This window comes from Phaseolus vulgaris, chromosome 8 (genome assembly GCF_000499845.2).
Source record: "Phaseolus vulgaris cultivar G19833 chromosome 8, P. vulgaris v2.0, whole genome shotgun sequence".
Taxonomy (NCBI): domain Eukaryota; kingdom Viridiplantae; phylum Streptophyta; class Magnoliopsida; order Fabales; family Fabaceae; genus Phaseolus; species Phaseolus vulgaris.
In genome coordinates, this window is record NC_023752.2 from 21,260,013 (window position 1) to 21,281,399 (window position 21,387).

The following is a 21,387-nucleotide window of genomic DNA, read 5'->3' on the forward strand; positions in this document are numbered from 1 at the left end:
ACTAATTATCGAATAACTTTCACATGCTTTCTTGTCGTCATATATTGAAGAAATTTGATTTGATTTTTCATTATTCTTTGATTGTGTATCAAATGACTTTGTTTCAATTTGTGTGTCATTTATCTTTGAGTGACTTAGAAAATGAATTACTTTGATTTTATTGTAATTAATATTCGCTAAATAACTTTGATTCAACGTATTCGACAATTAAATTTTAAGTAATCATTGGATTACTTTGACCAATGTAAAATTTGTTTATTTTTCATTACACAAAAAATCACTTTTAGCGATTACCAAATTCGGTTGCTAAAAGCACTACAATCGATCGGGAGATATATTCGCGACTTAAAAGGTCACCAAATTAAGGTGAAAGTGAAAACCCTAGTCATAAAGCATTTAGCGACCAAATTATAAATTGTCGCAATTTTTCGACCGAAATTTCGGTCGTTATTCCGTTGCAGAAAGTTTGGTCACTAGAATTCAAAGACCAAATTAACAACCAAATTTTGATGAAAAAGTGTTTGCTAAATTGGTGGTTGAAATAAAAGGTGATAGCGACCACCATTTTTGGTCGCTAATGGATTAAAATAATTAATTAAAAAAATTGTGGTGGCTAAATGGAGACCTATAGCGATGAAATTGATTTCGGTGCCTAAATATTTTTTTTTAATTACAACGACTGATTCTATTTCGGTTTCTAAACAATAGCTTTGTAGATATAGTCACCAAATCAGTTTCAATGACTATTTTTATATGTATTATCAATACCTATTTAAAATGGTATTTTGACCTATTTGTAAAAAAAAATAAAAATATGCTTATAGGTACTCAAAATTCAATCAAGCTAAATAGGAATGAACTTCAATACATAGTTTAAGAGAGAATTGTACACAAATTAAAAGTAAACCATATTACACAATGAAAATTATTGAAAACAAGTTAAAATAGTCAAATCTATTATATAATTTAACATACAATTAATCTTCTTTTGAATTGTCATGTCTAATGTAGTCTCCTTTATGATGTCCACTAGTAATAGGATCTGAAGAGCCTGATATAAGATTATTCATTTGATTGTGTTGTATATTGAGTTGCATCTGCTCATTTTGTTTGCGCATTAACTCATCTTGTTTGTGCATGCATTCACTTTGCTCTTCGTGATTTTTCATCAATAGCTCCATCTTGTCTTCAAGTGTCTGCTTCTTGGCATCTTTTACCATAAGCTCATCATTTAGATTTTGAATAATCTCACGCATTTATTCTATTTGATGGACTACTGGAGTTTGGCTTGAGTAGAATGACACTTGTGGAACTATTAAACCTTTTGCTCAATACATCAAGTACATAGACATTCCCTTTTTTATTTTCACCTCCAACAACATCAATGTATATTTCATTGTCATCAATAGAGGCAACATGAGAGTTATGCAAAGATGAACCTTTAAGCATCTGTTGTTGTCGGGCTTATTCTCGGCGTTTCTTATATTTCTCCTGAAAATGCAGTCAAAATGATTATTAACAAGAAAACATATAGTAAAAATTAGATTATAACTTAAAGTTTAAATATATCAACATCGTGGGTATTATTATTGACCCATTCCAATCTTCAATTTCTTGACAACTTGAAACTTCAGTTGAAATTTACAATAACTATTTACTGAAATACCTGTCGAACTTGTTTGTTCACTCTTGTCCTTTTATCAGGAGGACCATTGATTATGGAAATTTTAATGCACTCAATTAGCTTACCTCTTCTTTAATTTTTTTTTGAATAAGTTAATGGCAGCACAGGCATGAAAGTATATGGTAGTACTGAAACTAGTTTCTTATTGCATGATGATATCAAGAAAATAAAATGATTATCTAGTTAAAAAAAGTGTAAAAATAATGAATTTGTACTGCTATAAATTGAAATAAACAATATTTGAAATGGATCATAAACTGTAAATTGGTAGTAATTAAGAAGGAAAATGGAATGGAGAATATACCCTGTGCCGGCAAAAAAAGGCAGAACCTTTGCAGAGGTAACTAAAACGCAAAATTGAAGTGCAGAGGAATCAACCACACCGCCATCACACCGTTCCACTCTGCCACATCATTCGATTGTCCAAGAAATTTCTGCCAAATCAGCTCTTCTGTAATACATATTTGACATATTATTTGGCATACATATTCCAAGATTTTTTTTTCTTCAGACAACGATTTTAATGCATTCTAATTCACATTTAACCTCGGAATTTGAGTGAACATTTTGAAGATCACAATAATTAACCAAAGACACCACTAATCTAGCAATCGAGAGAAAATCGCAAAGCTGGAACGAGATCATAGAGGTAGAACAAGTTAATAATTATCCACTTATGAACAACTCGAATGGTTCAACTCCAAGATTAAAGTGCTAGCACGATTTAGAATTCTTCAGGATTCAAAATCCTCATCTTCAATGTGCCCAAGGTGTAGGGTTCTTCACGATTAAAAAATTTTATGGCTTTCATAAAAAAAACTAAGTATCTTTCCTTATCTTTCTGCAATTTCATTAACTTTAACTGTGCAGTAATGTGATTCTTATTATTATTAATAATAAATATAATTATTATTTATAATAATTATGTTTTTTTAAATATGTTTATTAATTAATATGAAATATTATTATTGACATTAATATTATTTTTATCTTCTTTTCTAATTTTTTTTCAAATTTTTAATTTTTATATTTTATTTTATTATATGCATAACTAAATAAAATATGAATGTTAGGTCACTGGCTAATTCGATGGTAGAAAATAAACAATTACATTTACTAACTAAAGGAAAATCGGTGACTACAAGATAAACATATTCAGTGACTAATTCAGTGGCAGAAAAATGCAATTACATTTGCGACCGAAAGAAAATTGGTGGCTAAAAATAAACATATACGGTAGCTAATTCAGTGACAGAAAAATAAACAACTCCATTTAGCAACCAAACAAACATTGGTGACTAAAATATAAACATATTTGGTCGTGGATATATTTCTCCCAATTTATTCAAAATAGCGACGACTTTAGCGACCGATGGTTTTGTTACTTTCATGTTCAGTCACTGATTCGGTCGCAAAACTAACTAACATCATTAATGATTCATTTGGTTGCTATTGAGGGTTGTAAGATTTGACGTTGAGGGTATTCGGTGGCTATTTCGGTCCCAAATTGCGGTCACTCATTTTCGATCGCTAAATTCAGTGACTAAATTGTTATTTTCTTGTAGTGTTCATACTAAATGTTGAAACACAAAAATGGATTACTTAGACTCGATGTGATGGTCATTTATTTTCAAATGACATGTTGAAACACCATGAGATTACTTTCACCTGATCATTTATTTTCAAATGACTAGTTGAAACAACATCTTAGACCCGATGTGATGGTCATTTATTTTCAAATGACATGTTGAAACACCATGAGATTACTTTCACCTGATCATTTATTTTCAAATGACTAGTTGAAACAACATCAAATCAATTTGACCCGATGTGATGGTAATGTATTGTCAAATGAATTGTTGACACACAACATCATATTACTTAAGATTTTCTGGTCATTTAAGGAAACATAATATCAAATTACTTTAATCTGATGTGATGGTTGTTTATTTTCAAACGAAGACATCAAATTAATTTGACTCGATGTGTTGGTCGTTTATTTTTAAACGACTCAATGAAAAAACTTTTAATCTATAAATTGAAATTTTTATTAAAGAATGTGTCTCTATAAAACTTTTCTCAGAAAAAGGCCTATTTAGGGATAAAATCCAAGCTAAAAAAAATACATCATCCTTTGACAATATTCATTTTTATAATGATTAACTAATATATTTGTAAAGGTGTCGCATTCAAGGTTCTTGGTAGGAGTCTCTCATTCAATTCTTAAAGTTTTATGCTCTATTGCGAAGGGAATAAACTACTTGATATGGGTTGTCCCAATTGAGTGCTAGATTTTATTCATGTTTGTCCTTTCGGGCTTCTTCAAGTTAATCTCATTCCAACTTACCTTTGTTAAAATCTTATTCTCATACGCATGTATTGTAGCACCAAACTGCCATTTTTTTAGTGAGTCCGTCCTTTATCCATACTTCTTCTCTTATTTCATGTATGAGGTCTAATTCCACCCTTAGATTGTCATTGTTACCATTCTCATTGAAGTTTTGTCTTTGTCAAGATACTTTTCTTAGTTCAACCAAGATCATGGCGTCTGATCCATATGTTAACCCAACAAAAAATTTCTTTTTGGATGATTGAGAGGCGCAATTATATTTCCAAAGTATGTTAAGTATCATTTTGGCCCAGAAACCCTTAGCTTGACTAAGCCTCTCTTTTAGCTCATCTAGGATGACTTTATTGGCTACTTTGACTTGCCTATTAGTTTGTGGATGCTCTATGTATAAAAATTGATGTATTATGCCAAGTTGTTGAATCCCTTATCTAAGAATTAATGACCATTATATGTGATGATAATGTGGCAATCCATGTCTACATGTAATGTTCTTCTAGAAGAATTTTTGTACTTGTTGAGCAATGATAGTTGTCAAAGGCTCGACGTCTATCCATTTAGTGAAATAATCAATAGTCATTATTATAAATTTTACCAACCTTTGGCAAGGGGGAAAGAACCGAGTATGTCCATTGCCTATGTTGTAAATGGCAAAGGGGTGGTTATTGCATGTAACTCTTTTGAAGGGAGTGTGTGGAGAAGGTCAAATTTTTTACATTCTTGATATCTTTTTCGATAAAGTTGTGAGCATCTTTTCAAAGTGTTGGCAGTAATAACCCACTCTCATGAATCAATAAGCCATACAATGAGCCCCTATGTGCATCCCACATATTTCCAAATGAAATTCGGCTACTACATGCTTAGCTTGATCCTCATCCAAGCATTTCAACAACGAAGGTGAAAAGCCTCGTTCATCACTGTACATGGTGTAAAATGATGGTTGTCATTGTAGTTTCTTAGCTTCATTTGGTTCATCGGAGAGAGTATCATCAGTCAGGTATTTGGCAATGAGGGTCATCCAAGTGGTGATACTTAGATTTATTTGTTGGATGTCGTCATGATCCCAATTTGATGTCCTCAAAGTTTCTTGAATAAGTGTTTGGTGTGGTCATGCTCTTTTAGTATTTGTCAATTTGGATAAGACATTTGTACAACTATTATGCTCCATTGGTACATGGGTGATGAGGAATTTGTCAAATCGATCAAAATTTTTTTTGGTGATATGATAGTATTTTTGTAATAAAGGTTATTTTCTGTTTGATGGACCATCCACATTCAATGGGAACCATTCATGTTTTTCATATAACTAAGGTAACTTGATGAGAAGGTCGACCAAGAATTGAGCTTTCACTGTGCCTCGAATTTTGATCTGTAGTACAAATTCATATAGTTCCATGTACCATGCTTTCATTTGGCTAGCTAACTCTAGTTTTTGTAATACTGGTTCAATACGATAATGATTTTTTTACGATTATGTCAAAGCTCCAAATTTATTGGCAGAGCCTTCATTCCGAGAAGATGAGGAGCAACACTAGTTTTTCAATTACTTGATAGCGCTCATCAATTGATTACAGAGTATGACTTGTAAAATAAATAAGATTTTGCTTTTTTTCCCTCCTCATATGTTATTACTAAACTTATAGTTGAATCTGATATTGCTAGATAAATTATAAGTACATAGTTGGGTGGTGGACTGACCAATATGGACAAAAAGGCAATATCTTTTTTTATGTATTGGAGCATTTTTTCGCACTTATTGTCCCGTTCAAACTTCTTTTACCCCTTTATGTGTTTGAAGAAAGGTATTACTTTCTCTGTAAGTTTGGAAAGAAATCTTGAAAGTTTCGCAAGCTTCTCGGTACAGCGTTGGACCACCTTCAGGTTACTCGAACTCCCCATAGTCTGAATGGCTTTACATTTGTTGGGATTGGTCTCTTTTCCTCATTGAGTGATCATGAAGCCGAGGAATTTGTCTCCACCAACGTCGAAGAAGCATTGTTTTTATTCAAACGTATGTTGAGTTTCCTAATCTTGTAGAAAACCTTTTCTGAGTGGGCTAGATGGATTTTGCTCTTGCTGACTTTACTATCATGTTGTTGACGTATAATTATATGATTTTAGTAATGAGATCTATAAAGACCTTTTCCATGAGGTGTTGATATGTCGCACTAACATTTTTGAGTCTGAAGAGCATGACTTTGTAAGAAAAATTAACTCCCTCGATCATTAAAGTTGTTTTTATTTAGGATAGGAATAATGAAAACTAAGTAATTCGTATCCAGCTAGCTATGTTGTCAACAAGCCAATCTCTTCTCTATAAAGGATATGCTTCTTTGGGGAACATTTTGTTTAAATGTGTATATTCATTACACATCCTCCCTTTTCGTTTGATTTCTTTACCATGACAATGTTTGCTAGCCACGTGATATAGATAATTTTCGTTATGAAGCCAACCTTAAGTAATTGACTGACTTCTTGATCAATAACTAAACGTCTCTCTTCACTGAGCTTTCTTTTCCTTTGAGTCACTGACTTAGCTTAAGGAAGGACAACAAGTTTATGGCACATGAAATTTGGATAAATGTCAGGCATATCTGCTCGACTATATGTGAATATATCAATTTGTTTTAGCAGGAATCACTCCAATTCTTTTCTTAATAAGAAACTTTTGGTTTGGCACACCATATGCATTGAGTTGTTTGAGAACCAAGTTGTACATTTACCATTGACTCATCAAAAGTGAGACAATTTTTCTCAAACTCGGCCCAGACCTTGTCATTATGAAAAGATGTGTGGGGTGTGAGCTTGGTGTTATGACATTATTGAACATTGTCATGTTTGTTCAACTGATCTAACATTTCAATTTGAGTTTTATCATTGGTAAAAGGAGCCATGGGTGAATAAGGAGTGACCTTAAAAGTCTACGTTTAACATTTACTTGGCGCTTTAATAGTTTCGTTTTCAGCAAGAAATTTCATCATCATATGCGATATAGAAACAATGGTTCTAAGGTGGTTAAGGGTTCTTCGTCCAATTACAACATTGTATAAAGTTTTAACCTCAAATGAAATATATCGGACTATGAATATCCAATAGGCTTCACTCGAGATGAGCATTGTAAGCAGATCGACATAACCTTTGGTGTGTAGTCGTTCCCTAATGAACCCTAATAGCGAAAATGTTGAGCTTTAAGAACATTGACTAATAAAGTATGTTGGTTGAGCTTCCTTGGTCAATGATGACCTTTTTGAATTGTCAATTTGCTATTATGGCGGTGACAACGATTGGATCATCTTGCATAAGATCGATGGTGGAAAAGTCTTCCCTTATAAATGTGATAGATGGGAAATAATGAGGTGGTAGTGGGCTCACCTAGTTTTTGTTTCAGAGATGCCTTTTCCATGTTGAACTCAAACTACCTCCCACAACAAATATCGGTAGCGATAATATTAATCTTTTCTTTGACGTCATTGGGGTTTTGTTGAGGTTGCTCCCTCTACTCCTACTCAAGTTGTTGCGTCTTCTAGCTCTTCTTGTGGTTTCCTCTTCCTCATCCTTGGAATCCACCAAAGAATCCTCTAACTCAACCTCCTCTCCAACCCTCTTGTCCTCGACCTCGTTCGGCTTGATCGTTCTAAACAAAATACCCCAAGGCCCCCAACTAGACGATTTTTTTCTATGAATTTACATACTTTGTAATATTCTTTTGTTTTGGTGTTAACTACACCTCTTGGTTGGATCACCAAGAGGAAAGGATGGGCTAGGTTGTGGGACTTGTACTAGTTCGAGATTGAATGTCTCATGGATGATAATGTCTCCATTAGTATTCAGAGGGATGTAATTTTCATATTTACTTATGTGCCTTCTCTTATAAGCTTGCAATATAATCAAAGTAGAGGAAGAGGAAGGTTGAGCATGAACTTTCATTATTATTTTACTTATGTTCGATTTCACCTTTATGCCAATGTATCATATTTTCCGGTTGCGAAACTCATCCATGTTGGTGGGTGGATCAAAATAGAGCATATCGAGATTTTTTTTTTGAACGGAGTCCCACTTAGAGAGCATGCATTGATATCATTAGATAAAGGCTAGGAATGTTGAGGGACACTTTAGTAAAACGGGCCATGTATTGTCTAAGTGACTCGATTTTGTTAGAATATATGACCTTAAACGAGAGGGGGGTAAATTGTTTAAGAGGGGTTTTTGAAAACTTTTTCAGCTTGAACAAAATCCTTTGTGTGAATCCATATCAGAATTTCAGTTAGCCAAAAATTTAAGCACAAAACAGCAAAGCACCAGAAAAACAATCAGTTATTTCTGCGAAACAATCGGTTGTTTATACCAGTAAAGCAATAACAACTGAATTTAAAAGAGTTTAAGGGAAGAAATAAATACACCAACAGTTTATACTGGTTCACTCTTAAACCAAGAGCTACATCCAGTCTCCATAAGTCATTGGGTAATCCACTAAGCAATCAAAACAGATTACACACAAACCACCAAAGTAGTGACCTTGAACCCTTCAAGACACACACTCACTTTGGCACAACACACACCAATAGTATTGATCTTGACCACCTCAAGAGCACACAACACTCCTTGGCAACAACACCAGAAAATACAGAAGATTCAGAAAGAATTACACTTGTTTACAGAACAATCTGAAATCAATACAGATGCAATCCTATTCCACTCTTTCTTGAGAAAACCCAAAGCTTGATGTGAATGTTTAAATCTTGAAAGCAACTTTCTCACAACTGAAATACTCAAATCTGTTTTTCTTATTTGTTTTAAAACATAAACAAACCTTTTATTCTTTTCAAAGATTGGAAAAAGCATTTAATGAAGGAGCGTATTCAGTTGGAAATCATTTAAAGCACATTCAACCACCAAAACAAAATTTTGTTAGGATTTTAAAAGAAACAATCGGTTGAAACCACGAAACAACCGATTGTTTTGGTTTGACAGCAAGTTAATCAACCAAAACAGTTTTCAACCTTTTCAAAAACACTTAAGAGTAAAACAATCGGTTGTTTCGACAAAACAACAGGTTGTTTTTCACTTAGTTTTGAAAAACACTTAAATTCAAAAAGTTTTTAAAACACATTAGCTTTAGATTCAATAAAGAGTGGATTACACTTTTAAACTACCTAGATCCTACCCCAAACACAACAACAACTCCAGCCTTGCATCAAACACTTGGATTTGGATTCTTCAAAGCCCTTGATCACTCTTGATCAACAATCTCCCCCTATTTGATGAAGACAAATTCCTGGTTGCTTGTGTTGGACTTTGTTTGAATCTGAAGCAGTACCTGCAAAAAAAAACTTATGCAATACAAGACATCTATAGCAGCAGGTTAGGATAGCACTTCTACTAAACACTGTATCAGACAAACAACCGGTTGTTTCCTCGATTCAATCGGTTGTTTCTGTCAGCAGAAGCAGGTAAACAATTCCAGTTTCAAAAATAGAGAGATTTAACAGTTTGAAACATTTTATAGAGAGAAGGCAACACAAAAAACAACCAATTCTCCCGCTATTTGTCTTCATAAATAGACTTTAAGTATTAAAAACAGTTTAAGAGAGATTTTGAGAGTCAAGAATGCCTAACTCATTTCTTAAGAAGAAAAACCTTTCTTTTGGTTGAGGTTTTGTGAATATATCAGCCAGTTGCAATTTTGTTTCAATGAATTTCACTTCACAATCTCCATTGTTCACATGATCCCTTATGAAGTGATGACGAATCTCAATGTGCTTAGTTCTTGAGTGTTGAATCAGATTTTTGGTGAGATTTATAGCACTTATGTTGTCACAAAGCAAAGGAACCTTGCTGATCTTCAATCCAAAATTTGCAAGTTGTTGTTTAAGCCAAAGTATTTGTGCACAGCAGCTCCCAACAGTAATGTATTCAGCCTCTGCAGTAGAAAGAGCTACACAAGCTTACTTCTTACTATGCCAAGAAATGAGACTTGATCCAAGAAGATGACAAGTGCCACTTGTGCTTTTTTTGTCCAGCTTACACCCTGCAAAATCAGAATCTGAATAACCAATTAAGTGTATAGGAGAGTGAGAAGGATACCATAGACCACATTGGTTGTTCCTTTGAGATATTTAAGAATTCTCTTTGCAGCTTTGAAGTGAGATCTTGCACAAAGACATACGATAAACATGATATCCGGTTTACTTGCTGTGAGATAGAGTAAGGAACCAATTAAACCTCTGTATTTTGTTTGATCTAGTCATTTTCCAACAACATCTGCATCCATATAACAGTTTGAAGGCATAGATGTGCTAGCTTCCTTGCAACTTTCCATTTCAAATTTCTTGAGAATTTCTTTGCAATATTTTGATTGGCACAGAAAAATTTCATCCTTTGTTTGCTTGACCTGCAATCCAAGAAAGAAAGAAAGCTCTCCCATCATAGACATCTCAAACTCACCTTGCATAACAACCACAAATTCTTCACACAAACTATCTTTGGTAGCATATGATGTCATTAATATAGATTTGCACCAAGATAATTTCAGAATTTGACTTCTTGATGAAAAGAGTTTTGTCAATCATTCCTCTTTCATAACCATGAGATAAAAGGAAGTTGCTAAGCCTCTCATACCACTGCCTTGGAGCTTGCTTAAGCCCATTCAAAGTCTTTTTCAACTTAAAAACATGATTGGGATGTTGATGATCCTCAAAACCCGGTGGTTGCTCAACATATACTTCTTCATTGATAAAACCATTGAGAAAAACACTTTTCACATCCATTTGAAAGAGTTTGAATCCACTCATACAAGCAAAGGCCAACAACAACCTCACAACTTCCAATCTTGCAACAGGGGCAAATGTTTCACCATAGTCAATTCCTTCCTCTTGATTGTAGCCTTTGGCAACTAGCCTTGCCTTGTTTTTAGTAATTACTCCAGCCTCATCTAGCTTATTTCTGAAAACCCATTTAGATCCAATGATGTTCATCTCATCTGTCTTGGGGACAAGAAACCACACATCATTTCTTGCAAACTAATTCAGCTCTTCATGCATTGCATCCACCCATTTTTCATCTTTAAAAGCTTCTTCAATAGACTTTGGTTCAACTTGAGAGACAAAAGCAGTATGCCTGCAGAAGTTTGAGATAGAGCTACGTGTAGAAACACCCTCCTTTATCTGCCCAATGATGTTCTCCACTGACAAATCTCTTGGTATTCTCCACTTTTAAGGCAACTCACTCTGCTGCAGAATTTCAATCGATTGTTTCGATGAATCAACCGGTTGTTTTTTTGGACAGCAGTTCAGCTTCTGCAAAATGATGTTCTGCTCATCCTCTTCTGTGCTGTTCTTTGAGGCTTGAATGTTTTTGTGATCAACTTCATCAAACACCAGATGAACAGATTCTTCTACAATCATGAGCCTCTTGTTGTAGACCCTATATGCATGACTATTTAAGGAATAGCCAATAAAGATGCCATGGTCAGCTTTTTCATCAAACTTTCCTAGATTTTCTTTCCCATTATTCAGAACAAAACAGCTGCATCCAAACACTTTTAGGTGACAAAATGTTTGGCTTACTTCCATTGAAGAGTTCATAGGGAGTTTTCTTCAAGATTGGCCTTATCAGCACTCTATTCATCACATAGCAAGAGGTGCTAACAACATCAACCCAAAAGTACTTGGGTAGGGAAGACTCACTTAGATGGTTCTTGCTAATTCCTCTAGAGATCTGTTCTTTCTTTCCACTACCTCATTCCGTTGAGGGGTTCTTGGTGCAGAGAAATTGTGCAAGATCTCAGTTTTCTCACAAAATTTGCTGAATTTCTCATTTTGAAATTCCCCTCCATGATCACTCCTTATAGAACCAATGCTGCTGTTTTTTGTGTTTTGTAACCTTCTAGCAAGCTTTTTGAAGGCAGAGAAGGCATCACTCTTTGATTCCAAGAAGAGTGTCCATGTGTACCTAGATAAATCATCCACAATAACAAGAGCATAATAGTTGCCACCAAGACTCATGGTTCTTGAAGGTCCAAATAAATCCATGTGGAGCAGCTCAAGGGGTTTTGAAGATGAAACAACATTTTCTAATTTTGAAGGAATTTTTAACTTGTTTCCCCTTTTGACATGCTTCACATATGTGGTCCTTCTCAAACTTAACCTTGGGCAACCCAATCACAAGATCTTTTGAGATTAATTTATTTAAGTGATTCATATGAATGTGAGCAATTCTTCTATGTCATAACCAAGATTCATCATGCTTAGAAAGAAGACAACCAATAGAACAAGGAGAAGAAATATCCAAGAGATAGACATTGTTGATTCTCTTACCAATCAACATTACCTCTTTTGAGTTGGGAAGGCAGATTTCACAAGAGTTTGTCTTGAAGATTACTTGATAGCCTTTGTCACACAGGTGGCTAATGCTAAGCAAGTTGTGTTTTAGTCCCTCTACATACAAGACATCATGAATAAGCAAGATATTCTTGTCTCCTATAGAGCCTCTTCCAAGAATTCTTCTTTTGTTGTTGTCTCCATATGTTACATGGCCTTCTTGTTTGAAGATGATGCTCATAAACTTAGATTTATCTCTTGTCATGTATTTTGAGCAGCCACTGTCCAGATACCACTCCTGCATGCTTTCCATCAATTTTCCCTACAAAGGAAAATTTCAAGTACAAAGATTTGGTCCCCATATAAATGTGGATCCTTTTGATTTACATTCATCACTGGGAACTCCATAATCTTTAGGAATCCATCTTATGATGCCTTTAGGAACATAATATTTCCTAATTTTACAGAATCTGACTGAATGGCCTATTTTCATGTAGTAGAAGCATGTAACAACCGGTTGTTTCGATTTAACAACCGGTTGTTTCGATTTAACAATCGGTTTTTTTTCTAGCAGTTTTGAAAATGACTTTGAAAACTTATCTTGCTTGTTATGTGGATTAAAACCTAATCCAGCTTTTCCAAAAACACAATTTTGAGATGCCAAGACATTCTCAAAGTTGGATTTACCCTTTGAAAGCTTATCCACAGTTCTTACATGATAATGAACTTTCTTTTCAAGATTTTCACAATTTTCGCAAACAAGAGAGTCACATTTGCAAGAAGAGTTTTTGTAAAGAATTTCAAGATTTTCAAAATCTGTTTTTGAATTTTCCAATTCTTCTTCCAGTGATTTGACTTTGTTTTCAAGCCAGTTGTTCATTCCTTTCAACCGGTTATTCAAGAGAGCCAATCGGTTAGCCTCTTCATGAGTTTCTTTAAAGGCTTGAAGTAATTGACTATAGTTTTCAACATTTACAGAAGCAGAAGAACTTACACTACTTTCACTGCTTGAATCATCCTCCTTTTTGGCCATAAAACACAGATTGAGACCTTTTTGATTTTGCCTCCTTTTTCTTCTTGCTTGACTTCTTGTCTTTGCTTTCTTCATTTCAGTGGTACTCTCATGAGTTGTTTTAAGTGTATCCCACATCTCCTTAGCAGATTCACATTCTGAGATCCTGAAAAATTCTTTAGTATCCAAAGCAGAAGTTATGATATTCTTGGCAATGCAATCAAACTTGGCCTTCTCACTTTCTTCATTAGTCCATTGTGACCAAGGTTTTTTAATAAAAGACCCACTCTTTTTAATCTTAGGAATGAAAGGGCCATTTTCAATTGCTTCCCAAATTCCTTGATCAATGGATTCAACAAAGATTTTCATTCTAGCTTCCCAATACTTATAATTCAAACCACAAAACAAAGGTTTTTTGTTAATTGAAGCACCCTCCTCAAAAGGTAGTTTTCCAGCCATAGAAAAAAAAAATTTAGGATCAAACTTGAATATTTTTCAAGTACCAAGCTCTAATACCAAATGTTAGAATATATGGCCTTAAACGAGAGGTGGGTGAATTGTTTAAAAGGGGTTTTTGAAAACTTTTTCAGCTTGAACAAAATCCTATGTGTGAATCCAGATCAGAATTTCAGTTAGCCATGAATTTAAGCACAAAACAACAAAGCACTAGAAAAACAATCAGTTGTTTATACCACTAAGCAATAAAAACATATTACACACAAACCACCAAAGTAGTGACCTTGAACCCTTCAAGACACACACTCAGATTGGCACAACACTCACCAAGAGTATTGATCTTAACCACCTCAAGAGCACACAACACTTCTTGGCAACAACACCAGAAAATACAGAAGATTCAGAAAGAATTACACTTGTTTACAAAACAATCTGAAATCAATACGGATGCAATCCTATTCCACTCTTTCTTAAGAAAACCCAAAGCTTGATGTGAATGTTCAAATCTTGAAAGCAACTTTCTCACAACTGAAAAACTCAAATATGTTTTTCTTGTTTGTTTTAAAACATAAACAAACCTTTTATTCTTTTCAAAGATTGGTCAAAGCATTTAATGAAGGAGCGTATTCAGTTGGAAATCATTTAAAGCACATTCAACCACCAAAACAGAATTTTGTTAGGATTTTCAAAGAAACAATCGGTTGAAACCACGAAACAACCGATTGTTTTGGTTTGACAACAAGTTAATCAACCAAAACAGTTTTCAACCTTTTCAAAAACACCTAAGAGTAAAACAATTGGTTGTTTCGACAAAACAACAAGTTGTTTTTCACTTAGTTTTGAAAAACACTTAAATTCAAAAAGTTTTTAAAACACATTAGCTTTAGATTCAATAAAGAGTGGATTACACTTTTAAACTACCCAGATCCTACCCAAAACACAACAACAACTCCAACCTTACATCAAACACTTGGATTTGGATTCTTCAAAGACCTTGATCACTCTTGATCAACAAATTTCCCCTTGTACAACATTATGGAGGGAGGTTGAGTTTGCGATCATGGGTTTGAAATCTATGAACTAGGTTTAGAACCTCACACAAAAAAGTTTGGAAAAAGTCTATCTAATTTTTGGGCAAGGAATAATACATCTCAAGGCTGGTCCTTCGAGAGTAGTTGGGAAAAGTCTACAATGGGCTGCTAGATTTTTGGAGAAAAGATTCGCCTAAGTCATGTACATTTTACACGTGCCTTTAGGTTTGATGAAAAATCAAACTTCTCAATAGAGGCCACTTTCACTTTTGAGAGAGCAAAGCGTTCATGATTTTTAGGATGAAAGGATGGAAGTCATCGAGGCTTTCTTGCATTGCTTCATTCAAAAGGGGTGTTGAAACAACCTTAAAAGGTTATTGTTGGTGACATGCCCGCAACTCCCTCTATGATGAGGATCCATGAGGTTGGTCTAGTATTTATTGCTTGTTGTTGGTTTTAACTCATATTTGGTCATCAGCGTGAACCTATTTGGATCGGACACGGTGCACTAGCCTCACCACATCCACGGTAGGTTGTTTTTCTACTTGGGGGGACTAGACTTAACTTCCTATTTAGTGCGTTGGGTTCTAGTTGGCATGTGTTGCTCGGGTCGATGCATGTCTCAGTCTTGGATGAGTATCGAGAGTTGCTCTAGAGAGCTTGTAGCTCAACTCGATGTTTGTTTCACATGAACTCCAAGTACTTATCGAACTGGGTTTGATTTCCTCTCGCATGCCAGCTATCATGTTTTGTGTGCCAACTATTGTGTTTTTGAGGTTTTCTTTTTTTAAGACTCTCCTCCATATGCGCTTTTAGCATACTGAAAATTAAGTAGTCCATCTTACGGTTTGATGAGGATGAGGCGGTGATTCTACTTCTAGTAAGTACCTTAAGACTTGTGGTTTAAGAAAATTTTTACCTACACCCATAGTGGACGCCAAATGTTCTTAGCAAAAAGAAGTGTTGTTCTTTTGAGGTGGAAAAATTAGTAATCTTGAGAAGCTGAGTTTGAACCTCTGATGATTGTTTGTCAAGTTGTTGATGAAAATCAATGGGAGATCCACCTGTAGTATATTATCCAATGATCAAGTCACTAAGAGTTACAGAAGTTATATAATATATGAGTATTATGTGACTGAGAGAATTGAATAAGTACTCCCTATGAGGTTAATACGTATCTATATGGTTTTTGACCCTTGAATAAAAACTAAAAAGATAATTAAGATAGACAAAAGATAGAGTTAGTTACTAATTACATGCAATTTGGTACATAAGATATTATCCCTTAGTTATAACCAATAACTTGTAGCTCATGTTTAGTACATAAATGTTCAAATACTAAATAATATTTTATTGTGCATATTAAGTTACAAATATATCTCCAAATATTTTTGAAATTTTATTTTTTATGTTAAATTATTTAATAAACAATTTTCTAAATATATTAATGCAAAACCAAATTTGTTTTATCATATCAATTAAATGTATTGCAAATTTCCCCCACTTTCTAGTCATTTTCCTATAATCCAAAAAATATAGTTTTCCACTCACTTTCTCTTAATTTATTTTCTTTCCCATTATTCCCTCTATCCAAATAGCGAGAGTTGTGATCATTTATATTACACTCTTTGTGTAAAGTGGTTGAGTCAAAAGAAAACCTATCTCTTAGCTAGGAGTGACTATGTGTTCAAATAATAATGTGTTTAGTGAGGAGTCGTTGTGTTCCAGGAGGGATTGTGTTCCAAAGAAGACTTTGTCTTAGCTAGGAGCGACTATGTTCCAAATAATACTTTGTGTTTAATTAGGATCGATTGAGTCCAAATAATACTCAATGTTTAACCAGAAGGTGCTATGCCAAATTATACTTGCCTTGTATCTTACAATATTAGTCTACTATGGAACTTGATTGTGTTGATCAAGAATTGGACGTAATATGAGATTTCAGACGAACCAATACATAATAACTTATGTAAATATATCTCATCTCTTATCTTTTCGCATTGCATGTTATTAATATGCAACTAGCCTAAGGAAGAGAGTTTTGTAAAACAAGTTTCGAAAAGAGTTTTTGATAGTGCATCTGTCAAACTTGAAGTTGTATCTAATGATCTTCATAAGACGCTACTATAATGAAAAACTATTTAACAATGTGTTTGTCAAGTATAAATTTCGTTTGATCTCATTTATCAAATTAATTTTCAAGTATAATGTGTTTGTCAAGTCACACCTGCATTCTTAAGCCCGAAGGGCATCACCTTATAACAATAGCAAGACAACTCTGTCATGAATGTTGTCTTGCACTCATCCCTGGGGTGCATCCCGATTTGGTTGTAACAAGAAAAGGCATCCAGGAAGCTGAGTAGCCTGCAACCAGACGCACTGTCCACCAAAGCGTCAATATTGGACAACGGGTAGGCCTTGTTGAGATCTGTGAAGTCGACGCACATTCTCCATTTCCTGCTAGCCTTTTTCATAAGCACCACGTTTGCCAGCCATTCAGGGTACTGAATCTCCCTGATGTGGCCAACCTTGAGCAGCTTCTTTATCTCTTCTCTAACGACCTGACGCCTCTCGTCATTGAACTTTCGTCTTCTTTGGTGAACAGGTCAGACCTGGGGGTCCATGGTGAGACGATGACACAGGAAGTCAGGATCTATGCCAGGCATGTCTGAGGCAGACCATGCAAAAAGAATTAAAGTGTCGAGCTATGACTTTGGCGATCTGGTCCTGTGTCTCTTGGCTTGAGGATTGCCAAGCTTGAACTTCTTCCCGCCGATCTCCCTCTCTAACACGTCTTCGGCAGGTTCGGGCCGTCTCTCCCGGGCGATCTCTGCACAGGTGACCCCTTCTTCCCTCGGAGGCTGAGTGGTAACAGCGAACACTCCTCTCTTCATCTTGAGGCTATTCTCGTAGCACTTCTTAGCCTCTTTCTAATCAGACTTGATGGTGATCACTGTACCCTCGAGGAAAGGCGACTTCATCTTCATGTGCCTCGTAGAGGCCACCGCTCCAATCTTGTTCAAAGCAGGTCTACCCAAAAGTATATTGTAGGCTGATGGAGCGTTAACAACGAGGTACCTGATGTTTTTAGTGTGTGAAGTTGTGCCATCTGTGAAGGTCGTCCTCAGCTCTATGTGTCCACGCACCTCCACCTTGTCTCCAGCGAAACCATACAAGCAACCAGTATAAGGCCTTAACTGGACTGGAGACAACTGTAACTTGTTGAAGGTCGACCAGAACATCACATCGACCGAACTTCCTTGGTCCACAAGGACGCGATGCACCCTCCTTCCTGTTGTCACTATCGAAATCACCATCGAGTCATTGTCATGTGGAACGACGTCCTAGCGGTCGGCCTTGGTGTGGAACGCTGTGAGGTGAGCCTTTGGGTCCTCTACACCTGTGAAGGTGACTTTCGGGCCCATAAACGTGGTTGGTAACACAGTATCCATAATTACCTGAGAGAACGACATGGGGCGTTCCGTAGGTGGTATGGGTGGGGCACGCTCATCCACTACGCGTTCCCCTGCCTGTTGCAAACTCCTGCGCAATTCCTCATTGGTTCTGCACAGCTCTTCGTTGTCTGCCTATGACGCAGCTATGTCAACCCTAGACGCTCTTACCGCCTCCTGGAGGGCATGCATGGTCTCCATGAGTTGTTGCATGGTGACATTGTGCCTTCCAGAGGGTGCAATAGATTTTTGCCTCGTACTCCTCATATTGTTGGTAAACTCTTAACACGATTGCGAGTGGGACCTTGTGTTTATCGGGCCCCATGGTGGGCGCCAAATGTTCCCGCTGGTTGACTCGCTCGCCGGTTGACTCGAACGACTGTCTCTGACCCGCCTGTCTCCGCCTGAGAATTGAACTTCCTTGGTTGAAGAATCTCTCACCTGCAAAGACAAAAGGGCGCCTTGGCGGCCGTTTGCACTCCGATGCTCAAGTCAGTACTAGGGCAAAGAAACAATATGTGTATAAAGTAGTTTCAGTCTTAGAAACGGTGTCCATTGTTAGGGTTCTTAGTGCCCTTTATATAGGTTGAAACTAGGGTTTACCTCTGTTCTGTTACCCGTGTCTAGGGTTCCTTGGAGAATATCCCTGCGCCGCTATTACACAATCTTAGCGTAATCTGGCACATAGAACCTTCCTTTACTAGAGTGCAACGACTAACAAAATGACCGCCAAGGTACCAACTCATGCACTAATGCTGCGGGACCATCTGTTCTATAGGTGCCCTAAGTATTCACGTGTCATGCATGCAAGCTACCCTTGGAAACCCTAACCCTAATGGGCCTTAGCGCCTCCAAGGGTTCTTTACTTGTGTTGTGCCCGAATGTGCCATACACCCCACATGCATGGATCCCTCATGACTTAGGTTTTCTTATATATGAGTGTTTCATATGATAATTGATATGATTTCTGGGGCCCACCTTATGTGGCCCATCTTTACTATCTGACACCGATGTCCGATGTCCGAGGTCTTCTCTAAAGTCGATGGCCGAGGACTAGTCGATACAATTTAATAAACTATTTTCTAAATATATTAATACACAACCAAATTTATTTTATCATATCAATTAAATGTATTGCAAAATTCCCCCACTTTCTAGTCATTTTCCAATAATCCAAACAATATCGTTTTCCACTCACTTTCTCTTAATTTATTTTCTTTCCCATTATTCCCTCGATCCAAATAGTGAGAGTTGTGATCATTTAGATCACACTCTTTGTGTAAAGTGGTTGAGTCAAAAGAAAACCTAGGTCTTAACTAGGAGTGACTATGTGTTCAAATAATAATGTGTTTAGTGAGGAGTCATTGTGTTCCAAATAATACTATGTGTTTAGCCAAGAGTGGCTAAGTCCAAAGAATACTCAGTTGTTTAGTAAGGAAGGATTGTGTTCCAAAGAAGACTCTGTCTTAGCTAGGAGCGACCATGTTTCCAAATAATACTCTGTGTTTAATTAGGAGCGGTTGAGTCCAAATAATACTCAATGTTTAACCAGAAGGTGCTAGGCCAAATTATACTTGCCTTGTATCTTGCAATATTAGTGTACTAGGGAACTTGATCTTGTTGATCAAGAACTGGACGTAATATGATATTTCAGACGAACCAATACAAAAATAACTTATGTAAATATCTCTCATCTCTTATCTTTTCACATTGCATGTTATTAATATGCAACTAGTCTAAGGAAGAGAGTTTTGTAAAACAAGTTTCGAAAAGAGCTTTTGATAGTGCATCTGTCAAACTTGAAGTTGTATCTAATGATCTTCATAAGACGCTACTCTAATGAAAAACTATTTAACAATGTGTTTGTCAAGTATAAATTTCGTTTGATCTCATTTATCAAATATTAATTTTAAAAAATCTTAAATACACATTTGAACTTTCTATAGCTCATTTTCACATAATTTAAAAATAATTTTCTAAACTCACATAAATGGTATGTTACATTACCTACTAATACTTTTGCTTGTTTGAAATATTTAGGAGTTTATTTTGTTCATCTTAATCTATACATAAAGGTTTAATACAGTTTTTCTCCCAAAATGTAGTCTTTAATTTTTTTTTTACTTAATATAGTCTTCGATATTTTTAAAATTATTCAATGTAGTCCCTTTTGTTAACATCATTAGTCTGACTAACGACAAAGCAAAATTTAACACCTATGTGACATTTTAAGCTTAGATAGTATACCGGTATGGGCGAGGCCGACCCATGGTCCCCCTGCCCGAGACCAGGTCAACCTGACCAAAACCAAAGGAAAGCCGGCCGAGACCTGAGAGACTTGGCCGAGATGACGAAGCCAACGGTCTACCTGGCCGAGACCTTATAAGGCCTACACGAGACGACCAAGACCATAAGAACTTGGCCGAAGGCCGACACACATCAGGTTAATTTGGCCGACGGCCGACCCCTGCCACCGTTAACGCTTAAGCCAAGATCAGTAAAGCTAATCCATCATTAAGAATTAGGTAATGCAACCTTAAGCGGTATCCACCTCGATAAACGGGTCCAACAAGGTAGGCCCATTAGAATAATATAAATAGCACACATCCCAAGGAGTAAGGTATGTCATTTATTACTGTTCACCTACCTGAGAGCTGACCACCCGCTTTACTGACTTGAGCGTCGGAGTGCCTTCGCAGGTACCCCCACCATCCGGTGTTGGCCGAGACCGAGTGCCGAAGGAGAAGCAGGAGGAGGAGAAGAATCTCAGCTCACTATCCAATCACCTGACCGATCGAAGGAAGAAGACGAAAACTTCAATAGTTCTCTAGGTCCTATCTCCCTAACAGGAACAGATAGATTTTGCATGACCTTTGTAGTAATTTTTCGAGGAGGAAAATAAATTGTTGCATGACCTTTATAGTCCCTTTTGTGAAGATTGAAGAGAGAAGCAAGGATTTGATTTCCATCTGCCTTGCATTGGTTGCAAAAATTTGTTGCAAGGCTCTAGAAAAATATTAATCCCTTTTATTTTTAGAAATTTGGTCATTATTATTTCTAAAATTTTGGTGTAATTAAGGATATGAA